The sequence below is a fragment of the Alligator mississippiensis genome, chromosome 2, assembly GCF_030867095.1.
Source record: "Alligator mississippiensis isolate rAllMis1 chromosome 2, rAllMis1, whole genome shotgun sequence".
Lineage (NCBI taxonomy): Eukaryota > Metazoa > Chordata > Crocodylia > Alligatoridae > Alligator > Alligator mississippiensis.
The window spans coordinates 173,577,983-173,592,779 of NC_081825.1; the positions used below are offsets into that span (position 1 = coordinate 173,577,983).

Consider the following 14,797-nt stretch of genomic DNA (forward strand, 5'->3'; position numbering starts at 1 on the left):
TAGTTTACTCCAGCCTAATAGGGGCACATGCATAGATATGTGATGTTTATTGTGGAGCTAATTAGTCTACTCTCCAGGTAATGTCTCATGTAGGTGCACCTACTGTGAAGTAAAAGCGTACACAAGGACAGTTAACCTGAAGTAACTGATATGTATTAAACTCACCTTCTAGCTTACCTTGCTGTGACTAGTTCATGTAACCATGTTCAGAATAGCTCCATTTATGCACAGAACTGGCACAAAGCTATGAACTTATATTGCCTGACTTATTCAACCAATAGCCTCTTTGCACAAGCTCATCCATTGTGTTAAACTTTTGAAATCAAGTTGACTATCATGCCCTGTGATAGCTGGACTGAGAAATCCAAGCCCATTTCACATGGGCCCCTAAACAGTTCTCGTAGGGTAAAATACTATATTTTACTACAAACTTGGAGTTTGATCAAAAGTGGTGACAAACATTTCCATTTTTACATTGATCCTCCCTTGAGTCCTTGAATTTTACTAAGGGACATGTAAATACAATGCTACAAGAGAATCTGCCTGCCTGATTGCACAGATGGAATCTATAAGACCTCTCTGTACAAAGGGGATGCCTCCCAAACACTTGACAGTAGCTAGGAAGATGACATATGGAGAATACAGGTTTTCCTTGCTTTATGGGGTAGATGTGTTCATGAAAAACTGTGTATAACTCAGATTCGCATAAAGGGAACCCACTTTACAAGGTAACAAATAGGGATATGTTCCAAGACCTCGACTGCATTGGCAGCAGATAAGTCTGCTGGGGCTGGGGTGGTGTTGGGCTCTTCCTCGTGGGGGTCTGGACTGGGCTGCGCTTGTGGTGGATGGTGGTGGTGCTGGGACAGGGATACCAGGGGGGGTTGCAGACACCCCAAAATTTGCCGTAGCACCCCCCCCAACCCACTTCCCAGCACCAGCACCTGCCCTGAGTGCAGTATGACCCAACCCCCGCACAAGGAAGAGCCCGGCCCTAGGGGCTGGGGTGAGTGGGGCCTCAATTTGCACCCCCACCGGTGGTGAGGGAGGGAATGGGGCTGGGGCTGGAGCAGAGGTAGGCACTGCACAGCTGGGGTGGGGCACAAGATGGGGGGCATGGCTCCAGCTGCCACAGGTTGCTGCTCTGGGCTAGGGCCAAGATCCACACTGGGCTCTTCCTGGCAGAGGGATTGAGCCGCATTGCACTCAGGGCTGGCACCAGTGGTACTGGGAGAGGGATAGGGGGTGCTACAGAAAATTTTGGAGTGGCTGCAGCCCCCCCCCCAGCAGCCTCACCGGGGCCTCGATCTGCCCTCCCACCCATGGTCCTTCCCCCTCCACCCATAGACTTACCTGCTGCCAATTGCATAAGAGGTAATTTACCACGCATATAATGTATTTTGAGTATAAAAAGGATCATTGCATAAGAGTGAATTCACATACAGAACCCGCATAAAGCAAGGGAAACTTGTACCATCATACAGAGCAACATGATCTCATTGTTTCCTTGTATTCACCCACCTGTCTGTCCACGATCACCTGTTGTCTCTTTTCTTACGCTCATAGGCCATGTCCAAATGAGCACAGTGATGTGGTATGTGGCTCTACAGACACATCTGCAGCACCACATACCACACATTCTATTGTCCTTCGTGCTGCAATGGAGCAGCATGGAGGGTTTTGTTGACCCCTGGATATCCAGGGGTAAAAAAAAACCTGCAGAAAAAGAAGCGGAATGGCACATGCATGGGCAGCGTGCACCTCTCAAAACCAGAGTGAGGCTGGCCAGAGCCACACTGCAGCTGCTGGCCAGGATCTGTGCTGCAGAATCATTGCTTCTGCATCCTCAGGAAGCCCCCAGGACCTCAGGTAAGGCTGCTGGGGCATAAGCACTTTGGAGAAGGGGCCATCTTTTGGGGAAGGTGTCCTACATCAGTACAAAGGAATAATCATATCGAGTGACTCAAGTTTAACACCGGATCCAGTAAGCGTCTCACATCCTCCTTGAAAATCTGTGTCTAATGACCATTCTCCTTAAGGCCCTTTTCACCTCCTTATTCCTCAGAGTGTAGATCAGGGGATTGAGCATGGGAGTTACAATGGTATAGAACACAGCAATCACTTTGTCCCTGTCCCGTGAGGATTGGGACCTGGGTCGCATGTACGTGAAGATGGCTGTCCCATAGAACAAGGTCACAACAGTCAGGTGTGATCCACATGTAGAGAAGGCTTTGGCTCTTCCATGGGCTGAGTGGATCTACAGGATAGCTGAGAGAATGCAGATGTATGAGACAACAATCAGGAGGAAAGGGATGAAGACAATGAGTATGCTGAAGATGAAAACCACCATTTCAGTGAGGGAAGTATCAGTGCAAGCCAAGGTCAGCACAGCTGGCACCTTGCAGAAGTAGTGGTTCAAGGTGTTGGGCCCACAGAAGGGCAACCTCAGGGTCATGACATTGATTACCATGGAGCTGAGCGGACTACAGGTCCAGGACATGACAGCCATCTGAGCACAGAGCTTCCTATTCATGATAACTCTGTATTGCAATGGATGACATATTGCCACATACCGGTCGTAAGCCATGACTCCAAGCAGGAAACACTCAGTCATGCCAAAGGCCAAAGACAAATACATCTGAACAGCACAACCCATGAAGGATATAGTCTTTTTCCTGGACAACAGATTCACCAGCATCTGTGGGACGTTGGTTGAGATGTAGCAGATGTCTAAGAAGGACAGATTGATGAGGAAAAAGTACATGGGCACATGGAGCTGAGGGTCTATTCTGATAACTGTAGTTATGATGATGTTGCCGACCACAGTGAGCAGGTAGAACACCAGAAACACCATGAAAAGAACAGCCTCTACCCTTGGCTCACTGGAGAGACCCAGGAATATAAATTCAGTCATGCAGCTTTGGTTTTCCCTGGTCAGTTGTCTCCAGTGTTTTATCTGCCAAAGAAAAAGTTATCAAACTCATCTTAAATCTTTTTGCAAATAAAACAAACTTCACCTTACACTCTAGGCTCTGGGAGAATGGCACATCATAAACACCAGTGACAAAATACTTGCCTGTTTATGTGGTGCACTGTGGTTAGCTGAGGGGTAAAAAAAATGTGGAGAAAATTTTCCCATGATAGATTTGGTTGAGCCTCCAGTTATGCTGGTAGTTCTGTGGTGCAACTCTGTTAATCTAAGAATTACTTCTGAGGTACATCCCTCTAAGTCAGATCAGATTCCTGATGCTGTCCTTCCATCTTCATAAAATAAAAATGTCATTGAAAATTATTCAAAGTGAAAGATTTTTGTTTGAAATCACTGAACTGCAATACCTTATGTTACTATAGGAAAAAGCCCAGTGCAGACATTGGCTGTGCAAGTTGCTTTCCAACATCGCTGTTGCTTCTTGTCTGATCTCCAAGTTTAAGGATCAGTTTCAGTTCAGGCAAAAAGAAACTTTGCAATTTATCACTCAGAACATCTACCAGTTTGTGTAGGATCTTATACAGCTCACATGAGAAACCATGGTGATGAGGGAGATGTCAGAACCTGTGTGAAACAATCAAATAGAAAGTGATAGAAGCAGCTAGTGCTAGTGGATAGGCTGTAGTGTTTGATGTGAGATTGCCTACCTGTGCTTATGATCAATAGTATTCATGCCCACAGTGTAAAGAAATTACAGTATACCTGGTTCTACTTTCACAAATTTGCATTAGCCATGGAAGGTTCTGCAAAATAAATTATGGTTGAAGGCCATAAACTGATCCTGAGGAAGGGCTAGGAAGGAATGCTGGAAAATAAAGTGATGCATGTTGATTTAAGTCAGTAGTCTCCAAACTTTTTTTTAAGTAGGAGATCACCTTTGGCATTTTAAAGCAACCCAAGATCTACCATGTGCTGCTGCCACCCCTCCCCCACCCAGCGGGTAAGTCTGTGGGGAGAGAAGGGGGGAGGGGAGGCACAGATTGAGGCATAGGGAGAAAAAATTATTTGGGGGCATGCCTACCCAGCAGATAAGTCCCACCTGGCTGGGGCCCCACTCAATTTATTGCTGCTCCTGCCTCTTGAGCACTGTCCCTCACTGCAGGGGCCTTGATCTAGCTCCTGCCCCTTCCCTCCCCCACGGACTGACCTGCTGGTCTGGGGCATGTGCAAGCATGCACATGGGCACTTGGCCCCCTCACCCCAGCCTCAGATCCACTCCAAGAGGCTCTGAGATCTGCCAATGAATCAAGATCCACTGGTTGGTAACCACTGGTTAAGGTGAATTGCAGAGTACATGTGCTTATGGGGAAAGAGTTGTTCACCCAAGTTTTCACCACCTATCCTAGAAAGCCATATGCCTGAGATGTACTAAGCCTTGGAATCAGGTATCAAATGTTGAGCAGTATGGAATTCATCTAAATGCAAATGCAGCACCAGAGATAAGCAAGCATTACACATGATTAAGCTCCATGCCAAGTAGGAAGGGGTGGGGTGGGGTGTGGAGGTAGAGCAGTTAGGGCATCTTGCTATGATTTCAAGGGTATGCAGTCAAGCCTTGCTTTAGGCTCATGCCAAAGGCTGTCACAAATTAAACCAGTTGTAAATTGGTACCTTGGATGTCAGATAGTTTGGGAGCTCTGGAGTCAAAGGCAGCTGGGTATGGTAGTAGCAATATCACTCCCCTATGTTCAGTTGGCTACAGAAGCTGGTGTGTTGTAACCACACTTGATAATTAAACTGTTAGGCTCATGTAGACCTAAGTGATGAGGATGCATTTGACTTTTGGTGTCTATTATTATGTTTACAATTGACCAACATAATCTTGGCTGTATTGAAGTGGAGGTAGAAAACACTTTCCTCTTCACAATAGAAGACAGATCCTCAGGCTGATTAAAATTGTTGTGACATTGATCCATGGAGCTATGGCTATTTACACACTCTGAGGATCTGACTCATACATTTTGGTTTGAGATTTTCAATAGAGGTGCACCTAAATACCCAATACCCCAGGCTTCTGTGACTTAGAAGCATAACTTCCTCTGAGAGTTTTGCTTCTAACTCACTTAAGCATAATGAAGATCCTACCCTCATCACATATTTCCCTCAGCAATTATGTAGCACAACTACAGGGCTTTTCTTTCAAAATTTCAAAGTACTTTAAAAAGAAGTGTCATTGTTTTTTTATAGCTAGGAAAATGGAGACAAAGAGTTAAGAAGAGTTTTCAGGGCAGAAAGATGATCTCTAAACTTCAGACCACTATCTTTAACATAGCAATACTACCATTACTGATAAAAAATACATTAGAGCTATGTGAGTTCTTATACTAACTAGATGATAAAATGCATCAAACTTATGATGAAAAAAGAGGTTCCTATGTACCTATTCAGAGAATGAAAAGTGGTTATTCCTTTACCTGGACTCCCCGATTCATACAAAGGACAAAAGACATCTGATCTGTACAAGGAACGCTGGCAGCAAGGAAAGGAATTTCACAAAATAAAATATCTGATAATTACAACTGGGAAATAAATACACATGGGATTTGGTCCTTACTGAGGATTTCACTTGGTTGATCACTGATGAGACAGTTAGTAATGTTGGGGGGGAGGGTGGAACTAAAATCCAAAATTTCTAAAATGAGAATCAAAAAAAAATTGTCAAATGTCAGAGGGATCTGATCCTGGTCATCATGTATAATTAGTTGTTCTGAATTTAACGAGGCCAATTTAATTGCAAGTGTTTATATCACGGGGGGGCGGGGGGGGCACATCTAAATGAGATGCTATTGCGCAATGGTTACTTTGCATTTATTTAGTACTTGTACAAGCAAGTACTAAATACATACACAGTAACTGGAGTTACTGTGTAGTAGCACCGGTGAACACCTTTTAAGTGATGCTACTGCTAAGTAGCATCTCAGCGCTGTTTTTGCCACATGACACTACTGTGCAGTATTATCAGGCTGCTGTGCAGTCAGAGTCTCATATAGACGTGTGCAGGATGTTTTAATTTAGAAGTAACATTTTCAAAGGAGCAACTGACTTTTCAAACCTTATCATTAACTTTATCTAACATATAGGCCCCTAAGAGCCTACCTCACTTTTGTCATAGATTTATAACTTTTAAGGTGAGAAGAGAGCAGTCTAGAAACAGACATTGCATTTGATCTGAGACAACCTGTGCCTGTTTTTGTCCCAGAAAAGAAAAATTCCCAAATTGGCATGTACGTGCATCACCCTTCTGATCAGGGTTAGTGAGCATCTGAATGCACTGCCACTTTTCTGCCACTGATTCAGTGATGGGACAACATAACAGATGCACTTCACAATGTCCTAGAGCAAACTGTTAGCACTTCTCATCCCATGGACCTTTTTAGGGTTTGTCCCAGGACAGTGGACATGGACATGGACATGTGAATGACTGCACTTTGTCCCAGGATAAAAAGCCTTTTTCTGGGACAAGTGTGACGTCTGTTTGTAGCCTCACGGGCTTTCAACTAACTGTCCATATTGAGCCCAGTGACTTGCTTATGAGGGAAGAGCATCAAGAGATCCAGTCTCCATTTGAAGACATTCAAAGACAGAGACTCTGTCCATTCTCCTGGTAGTTTATTTCAGCGAATAGTAAATTTCTCTTTCTCCTTCTCCTTCTGTTCTCCACTATTCTATTCATACATCGAGCGATAGCATTTCCCCATTTTCATCAGAGCATTGCACTGGGAGCTCATGTTAGGTTGTTTGCTCACTGAGGTTGGGCATCACTGTATTCAAATGCACTGTTTAAATCAACTCAAAACGCCAGCATTATTTGCTGCCAATCTGAGTATCAACCACAATTTTTATCAGCAGTGAATGTATATTTACTCTTTATAGCATCTGCTCTGGAGGTGAGTACCATCAGCTTTCAGCCTCCTTGGTTCTAGGGCAGCCACACCAAGAATAACATGTTTTGACCCCCCAAAAACCATCAAAATTCAATAAATTCAATAAATGGAATGTATTCCATTATGTCAGGGTGGCAGTACTTGGATCTTGGGGAGCACTGGATTTGCAGCTGAATAAAGGCTTTAATCTGTGGCTCAGCAAAGCAGAATGATGTATTAAAAATAACATTGCAAAATGCTTAGGCAAGCAGTTTCTTAACAATGTGGTAGTGTGTAGGATATATTATTCATTGTGTAAGAAGAACAGGATGCAGCTCACCAGCTATCGTGAGGAGATAAAGCAGAAGCAAGACCTTGGAGATGGTGCTGAAATCAGCAAGAAATCACAAATGACCTGGAGAAGCTGCGTTCACAGCCTCAAGGATGTGCACATAGCAAAAAGGCATGTAAATGAATAAAATGGAAAGGCAATCCCATGCTAATGAAGTAAATAGTAAACAGAGGCAGAGCTTGAGATAGGAGGGAATATGGTTGGAACAAAGGAGGGGCAAAAGTGGAGTAAATGTTAATGAGCATGAACCAAGGAGTATAAATGTGGAAAGAACTAATGTTCACTGCTGCTCCCCGGTTTGTTGGGTTTTTTGGAAGCTTGCCCAAAGCTGTCTCCATTTTGAATAAAGCTGCTGTTGAGCAATGTGTGCTGGTGTTTTCTCCCTGTTTGCTCCCTGAGCAACTGGATTCCTGAGCAATTGGATCATCATCTCCCTAGTTGCTGGGCAATGCATGGAGTCGGGGTCTAACACATTAGAAATATTTTTGCTTTCTCTAGTGTTGGATGGGGTCCTGGTTTTCTCTGTTTAAAAATTACAGATTCTCTGATTAAAACCCCACAAATCCATGTTTTTCCATGATTAAAATGAAATGTTGCAATACATATATAGGTATCAGTTGAACACAATGTTTTAATGATATATTTACAATTTTAAAGCAATTTGGAAGCCTACTCAGTGTCTCTGGTGCTTGATTTTGGTTTTTTTATCATGGAAAATCAGAGCTCCCCCTTCCTGCTTCACTCACCTGGACACAGGTCCAGCTGTAGCTGTCCCCCTGCCCCCCCCCCCCCCCCCCCGCTTTGTTACACTGAGAAGCCTTGATATGCTAGTGCCCTGCCCATGCCATTGCCCCTCTTTTCCAACCGACAGCCCCCTGGCCCTGCTGGTGCCCCTCACTCCCAATCTACAGCGGCCCTGCTGGTGCCCATCAACTCCCCACCCACAGCCCCCTGGCCCGGCTAGTGCCACTCATTCCTCATCCACAGCCCTCCATCCCCTCCAGCTGCCAGGACTATGGAGTCAGGGACCTGGGTCCACAGCCCCTTGCCCACACAACCATGCTCAAGCCTCAGCTGCTGCCTGTGACAGGTGGTACCTGCTGCGGCGAAGCAGAAAGTGGAGCCTGGCTCCTGCTCTCCCATGGGTGGCCATAGTGGAGCCTGTGGGTATAGGGGCAGAAATGGGTTGCCCACTGTGGGCTCAGGGCACCCCACCCTGCTGCCCTCTTCCTAGGGCCTCCACAGTCCAGCAGGTGAGACCCATTTGCGGCAGAGCAGAGCAAGGTGGAGAGGTTTGGTAACACCACCGGGAACCCCATGCCACCATGGCAAGGTGTCCCCTGCCCCACCCCCAGCAGCATGGAGCACAACACTGTGCCACCACCCCCACTGCTGCCAGGTGGGAAGGGGGTACCTCACCATGGCAGCAGTCAGTGCCACCATCAGTGGCATCAAGCTTCCCTTCTGTGCCAGGTCCTGCCTGCTGGGTTGCAGAGGCCCCATGAAGAGGGCAGCAGAAGGTCTCCAGCTAGACAAAACCAAAAACCCAACCCCCTCCAGTATGAGGGCCTCAATCCCCCTGCTCCCCAACTTACCCATGAAGAGCTGCTGTCATGCTGCCTGGCTGCTACGTGCATGTGTGCATGCATGCACCAGCATGTGGTGGCCCCAGCCTCATCGCTTTCCTCTCGCTCCCCCAGCCCCTTGCAGGCTGGAACTCTGTAAGCCTGCAAAGGGAAACCTGCCATTTCCTGCATTTTTTTTCCTTAAAAGAGAAAACCTGGGTTTTTCTTTTGAAAATGAGAACCACATTTTTCTCTTGAAAATAAGAAAATCCACATTTTTCTCTTGAAAATGAGAAAATCTGTTTTACCACGTTTTCCCATGGTGAATGGAAAACCCGGATCTCTGGTGTTGAATAAGGTATCTGAAGCTGCTGGGGTGGTGCCTCTCTGTAGAAATTCACTCTCTCACCCTTTGCCACTGACATTTTTGCTTGCAAATTTTATCACACCTTGGCTAGAAATTGACATTGCCAAATGAAGCTTATCAGGTGTGCCAGGATGTGTTGTGATACAACTTATCCCCTTCACTGAGTGAAACACATATTGCTTGTTGTTCTGTCTGTTGATGCTGTAGGACAACAGGAGACATGTTCTCCCATGGCTTGAATGGATCAATCCTGCACCTCCAGGGAATTCCCATGCAGGATCAGGACCCTCAAGCCCTGGGAGCACCTGCCTTGCTTTCCCTGTTTACAGACACATACCCCCAGGAGTTTTTGGGGTGCAGCTCCATAAGCAGGGAAGCCCCAACTTTTCTTGCTTACAGAGATGTGCCCCAGAGATCCTGGGAGTGCATCTTTAAGTGGGGAAACTATGACTTCCCCTGCTTACAGAGGCAGACCACAAGACCCCCTGAGGCACCTCTCTGTATAAGTGGGAAAAGCCAGGCAGACACTTCCAGGGCTTCAGGTGCCCAAACCTGTATAGGAATTCCTAGGGTGCACAGGTTTGGGAGCCTAAAGCCCCTGGAGCCCCTGCCAAGGGAAGCACTCTCCCACCTCAAAACAAATTGATGTCTGCCACTAAAAGGGTGCATCTACACAAGGTGCTACCTGTACATAATAATAATGTAACTGTAGCACGTGACAGCAGAAACAGTACTAATACGCTACTGTACAGTATTATTAGGTTACTGTGCAGTAGTATCATTAAAAAGGTATTCGCTGTGCTGCTGAACAGTATCTGCAGTTAATGCACATTTATTTAGTACTTGATTATACAAGTACTAAATTAAATGTGCAGTAACAACTGCACATTAATGAATGTGTAGATGCACCCAAAGTGGAACAAATGAATACCACCTTTGTTGTATGCACTCATTTTTTACACTTGTGATTCGACATCTGTTGGCTTGGTCTTTGTGCCATCATAAAAATGCTTATGGTAGCACAAAAGCAACATCTGTTTTCACCCTTTTAAATCAACGAGGTGTTGCCCTGCCATTCTTCACATACCTTCTAGCAACCACTCCGTCCCTGAGACCCAGTAACAAAATAGCCACTAAGGGCAGAATTTTATTTCCCTCTGTGTATAAATCATAGAGAAGTAGCTCTGGAAGGGACCTTCATAGGTTACCTAGTCCAACCCTCTGCCTGAGGCAAGATCTTTGCAATCCAAACCTTACTATACAAATCCAGTGTCTCATCTTGAGCCAGCAGGCCAAATCTGGCCTGTGGAGCCACAACATCTGGATGATGGTCATTAATGGTCCCCCCATTATTATTATATGTTTTGGAAAGATAACATTGATAAAAGAGGTCAGGAGGTGGTACCTCCTGTTAAATCCACCATTACCATGGGAGAAGTCTATTACTGAGGGTGTGTTTCCCATTAGATACTGAGATCTGGAATGCAACAAACTCCAACTGGTCAGAAAGCTGCAGTCTTTTCTTTCAGACTCAGATCTGGCCATCATCATTGTTGCATTTGTGACCTGCCTTCTAACAGGGGTATTATTATTGTTTTATTATTTTATGTTTTGTGATATTGATATTGTAAGCAACCTTGAACCTTTTTGAGGAGGGCAGAAATAAACCCACATCAACAAACAAACAAACAAACAAACAAACAAACAAACAAACCATAAAAGGTACACTACAGCCAGGGAATGCTGCTTCTGCAATGTGGAAAAGTTTTCTTTGAGTTACAAAGATATTGTTAGTCATTTTCCTCACTTGGGTAGTGACTGTGGACCATTTGCTAGGCCCTGGGCCTTGCTGATTCTTTTCCTGGGCTAGATGCACAGGCAATAGCTGTGAGCATCTCTGGAAGGTCTATGGGATGTGTGTTTCTGCCTGTTTCTGGCCTCTTTCTCTGTGGCTATGAGGCTGCCTTGGTTACTGCTCACAATCTCATGAAGCTAAGGCAAGATAGTGACAGCATGGCCTAGAAAAGACTCCAGTTATAGCTGTGAGTTTATCTTTGGGGGTGGTGAGCTTGGGGACTAGATTTTTGGTTTTGTCTGGCTGGAGACCTTCTGACAGAGTTTGTATTGTTAAATTCATGGTGGATTCTAAACATAGTTTGCCCAGACCATGGGCCCAACTATGGAGTCTCACCTTGAGTTTTTCCTTCACTCTTCTATTAAGGAAATAGTGTCTCATAGAGAGAATACCTACATGGAGTGTCTAAAAACAGGATCTTCCCACTCCTAGCACCTCTGCAGGACACCACTACACCCAGTGGAAGAGAAGACCCCTAACTCCATTATCAGAGAGAATGAGTGTTAGTAGGAAAAAGCACTGTGCCTTTAAGCCCAGAATACTTTGGGCTTGAAAGGCCTGTCCCTGGAAATATATAAATTGGGCTCTGGGGAGAGCTGGTCAGTCAGGTCTGAGCAATGCAGAGAAAAGCAGCTCCCTGGAAAGAATAACAGAAACCAGACCTAAATTGCTTAAATGGGAGTAGACCTAGGAGCTGGGAGAGGTGCCAGCAGGTCAGGGAAGCCTTGGGGCAAGGCACCCCCAAGGGAATTAAGTTTGATTGTACTTTTGCTTTTTGGTAAAGAGGATTCTTGCAAGTTACATGAACCTAAATCCACTAACTTATCTTCAACCCACAGAGTTAATATTTGACAATGTTGCCTCTGACAATGCTGGTACACTTGCCATTACAATATGCCTGAGATTTAATGTTCAAAGACCCGGGTGGAATCAGGTCTCACAGGATGCTCCTGACTCATGGGAACTCTGTTACACTTACCACCTCCTTTGAAAAGCACTTAGATACCATTTGATATGAGGCAACTGAACTTCCACAGATGATCAACAGCCACAATTTGGTGGGGGTAACAGTGAGAAGGCTCAAGTCATTTTCAGCCTTGCCACTTGCATTTGATTTCTCCTCTCATTATTCAGATCAAGGGCGAAGGGGAACACCAGTGACCTAAGACAACCTTCTCACATAGTTCAGGTTAGTATTTACTATCAAATTGCTGCTGATTGCTCAAACAAGTTAATAAAAGAATCTTTAAAAAACGGGGGAAAATCTAAATAGAACTAGAGTTTGACCTGTGGGAAGAAGTTGGAGAACAAACCCCCCCCCCCCCCCCCACACACACACCAGGAATTGATTCAGAGTATCAAAAGGAGGACATTGACAGATTTTGTGGCTTTCAGAGGCTATAAGAGGGCAAGGACCTTTACAGAGAGGATATATTATTTCTTTACATTGGTTTTCACCACAGAAAATATTGGGGGCCCACTTTAATCAGAAATAAAGGTATCAGAGAATGAGGTATGAAAGGAAGAGATGCTGAAATAAACTAATTTTGATATGAGATCATGGTATTCTCAGAATTCTAAGAGAATTTGGAAATGAGTTGTTGAGCAGATAAAATCAGATGTAAAATCATGCACCAGAGGGGTAGTTAATGCAGTCACTCCCATTAAAATGGGGTTAAGGACAATCCTCTGTCATTACATTTTCTTTATTATCAGATACATTTCCTGTATTAAGATTTTAAGAAATGAATTATATAAATTTAAGTCCGTGATTTTTAAAATTATCCACGTGTTCAGAGCATGAGCACCAATGACTTTCTATGGGAACTTTGATCCAAATCACTTAGATCAGTGGAGGCCAACCTTTTTTTGGCAGGCATGCTGCAAAGTAGCCTTGCAGCCTCCCAGAGCACCACTGCAATCCTTTTTCTTTTCTTGATCTGGTGCTCAGCTTTCTGCTCCTGCCCTGTGCTCCTTGACCAAGATGCAGCTCAGCTTTTTGCTTTCTGCACTGTGCTTCCTGCCCAGTCTGATGCTCTGTTTTCTGTTCTGTGCTCTGTCTGCCACTGTACTACCTGTTCCCTCCTCAGTCTGCTGTGTGCCACGCAGAAGTAGCCTGTGCTTTTTGTGACATCCCGTACTGCAGGTTGGCCATCCCTGACTTAGTTCTGAAAGTTCAATCCTTCATGAAAAAAACATGCTAAGGAGAAACCAGTCTAGCTTCTGTGTAGATAAAAGGTGCTTCTCCAACCTGCCAGAATTCTGCCAGTATCAGCCAAAACGTGCATAATAGAGAACTGTCTAATAGAACATATCGACTTTTCAAAGACGTTGAGAAAGCCAGCCATTACTAGGAGATTAACAATGTAATTATAGACCAAAACTCAGAATAATGATTGAAAAGTAATAAAAAAAGGAAGCAATGAAAATGTCGCCAGATCCCAGTATTTTCTCATGGCTCATGCTATTCAGAGCTTTTTAAAAAAATAATCCAGCTTCTGCAGTCAGAGCCATATCTTAAAAAACGAAACTCACTCCTAGATTTTCAGTGAAAATTCTGAAAACACGAACCCTATAAGACACCACAAATCTAGTTGAAAATCCACAAGCTGTTGTTAAAAAAACCTCATGAATTTTTAAATTAATCTAAGGCAGACACCATTTATTAATTGCTTGGGTTCAGAAAGAAATATATTAAATAAACATTAATGATAGGGTGTGACCATGTACTGGTATTAACAATATCTATCATATAAGAAAGATATAAACATGTAACTGTAAATCTGGTTCTTTAGTATTTAGAAAAATGTCTTGGTCCTTGAAGGTTTGATCTACACAAAGATTTTATATTATTTTAGTTAAGGGATGTGATATCTTCCCAAAATAGCTATTCTGATACAACATCTCTCCCCTGCCTGACATAAGTGCATTTATACCTGTGTAATAGTGCTTATCAGATATTGATAAAACTATGTAGAACCAAAACCTGTGGAGGCAGAGCTATGATGATTAAGAGATTGACAAGTATGATTGCTGATCAATATAGGTCTGTTTTGTGGAAGCCTGCAATGTAGATACAATTATACCGCCAATATTTTCATTTTTACAGGATAGCTGGTTTTGCTTATATGGTTGGTTTTATGCAAACAGTTATGGTTAATTTTCTGCACATACTAAAATTAATTTTGTTTATCTACCTCCATCTACTTTAGGGATGCTTTGATTTTAGAGATAATTGGTATTATTATACCAATAATGCGGTCATAAAGTACACTTAGCCTTATTCACTTTGAGTTACAGGAATAGCTCTACCAATATAAAACACTCTTGTAGTGCTACTTACACTCCTAAAGGGGTAGTAGTGACTTAACTATACTATTTTTGTTAAAACAGCACAATCTAATAGCATATGCACAAGCCCTGTGACACATATCATTTTGCACCCAAACACTGAATTACCATTATTGGGATTGTTAATATGGACTGCATAATCTGTCAGTTTACAGAACAGGAAAATGAGTTATGAGGTGGGGGGGTGGGAGGGAATTGATTTCCAAGGTTATAGCTTAAAACAGGGATGGGTAATTATTTCAGTCAGAGGGCTGCTTACCAAGTTTTGGCAAGCCATTGAGGGCCGCAAGGGTAGCCCCACCCCTTGACTGGTGCCCCACTCCCTGGTCACCATTTTGGACTGGAAGTCCCACCTCCTAACCCCAGACCTTTGCTACCAGATGTCCCTTCCCTTGCCTCCGCCACCCCCAGAAGTACTCCTTTCAGCAAGGGGTTGTCATCTTGGAACCAGAAAG

The 14,797-nt window shown here is 44.0% G+C and overlaps 1 pseudogene; it reads right to left on the reverse strand.

Annotated features, from left to right (window-relative positions):
• Positions 1–1,779: 1,779 nt before the first annotated feature.
• LOC102571413 (olfactory receptor 2G3-like) lies at positions 1,780–2,944 on the reverse strand (annotated as a pseudogene).
• Positions 2,945–14,797: the final 11,853 nt, after the last annotated feature.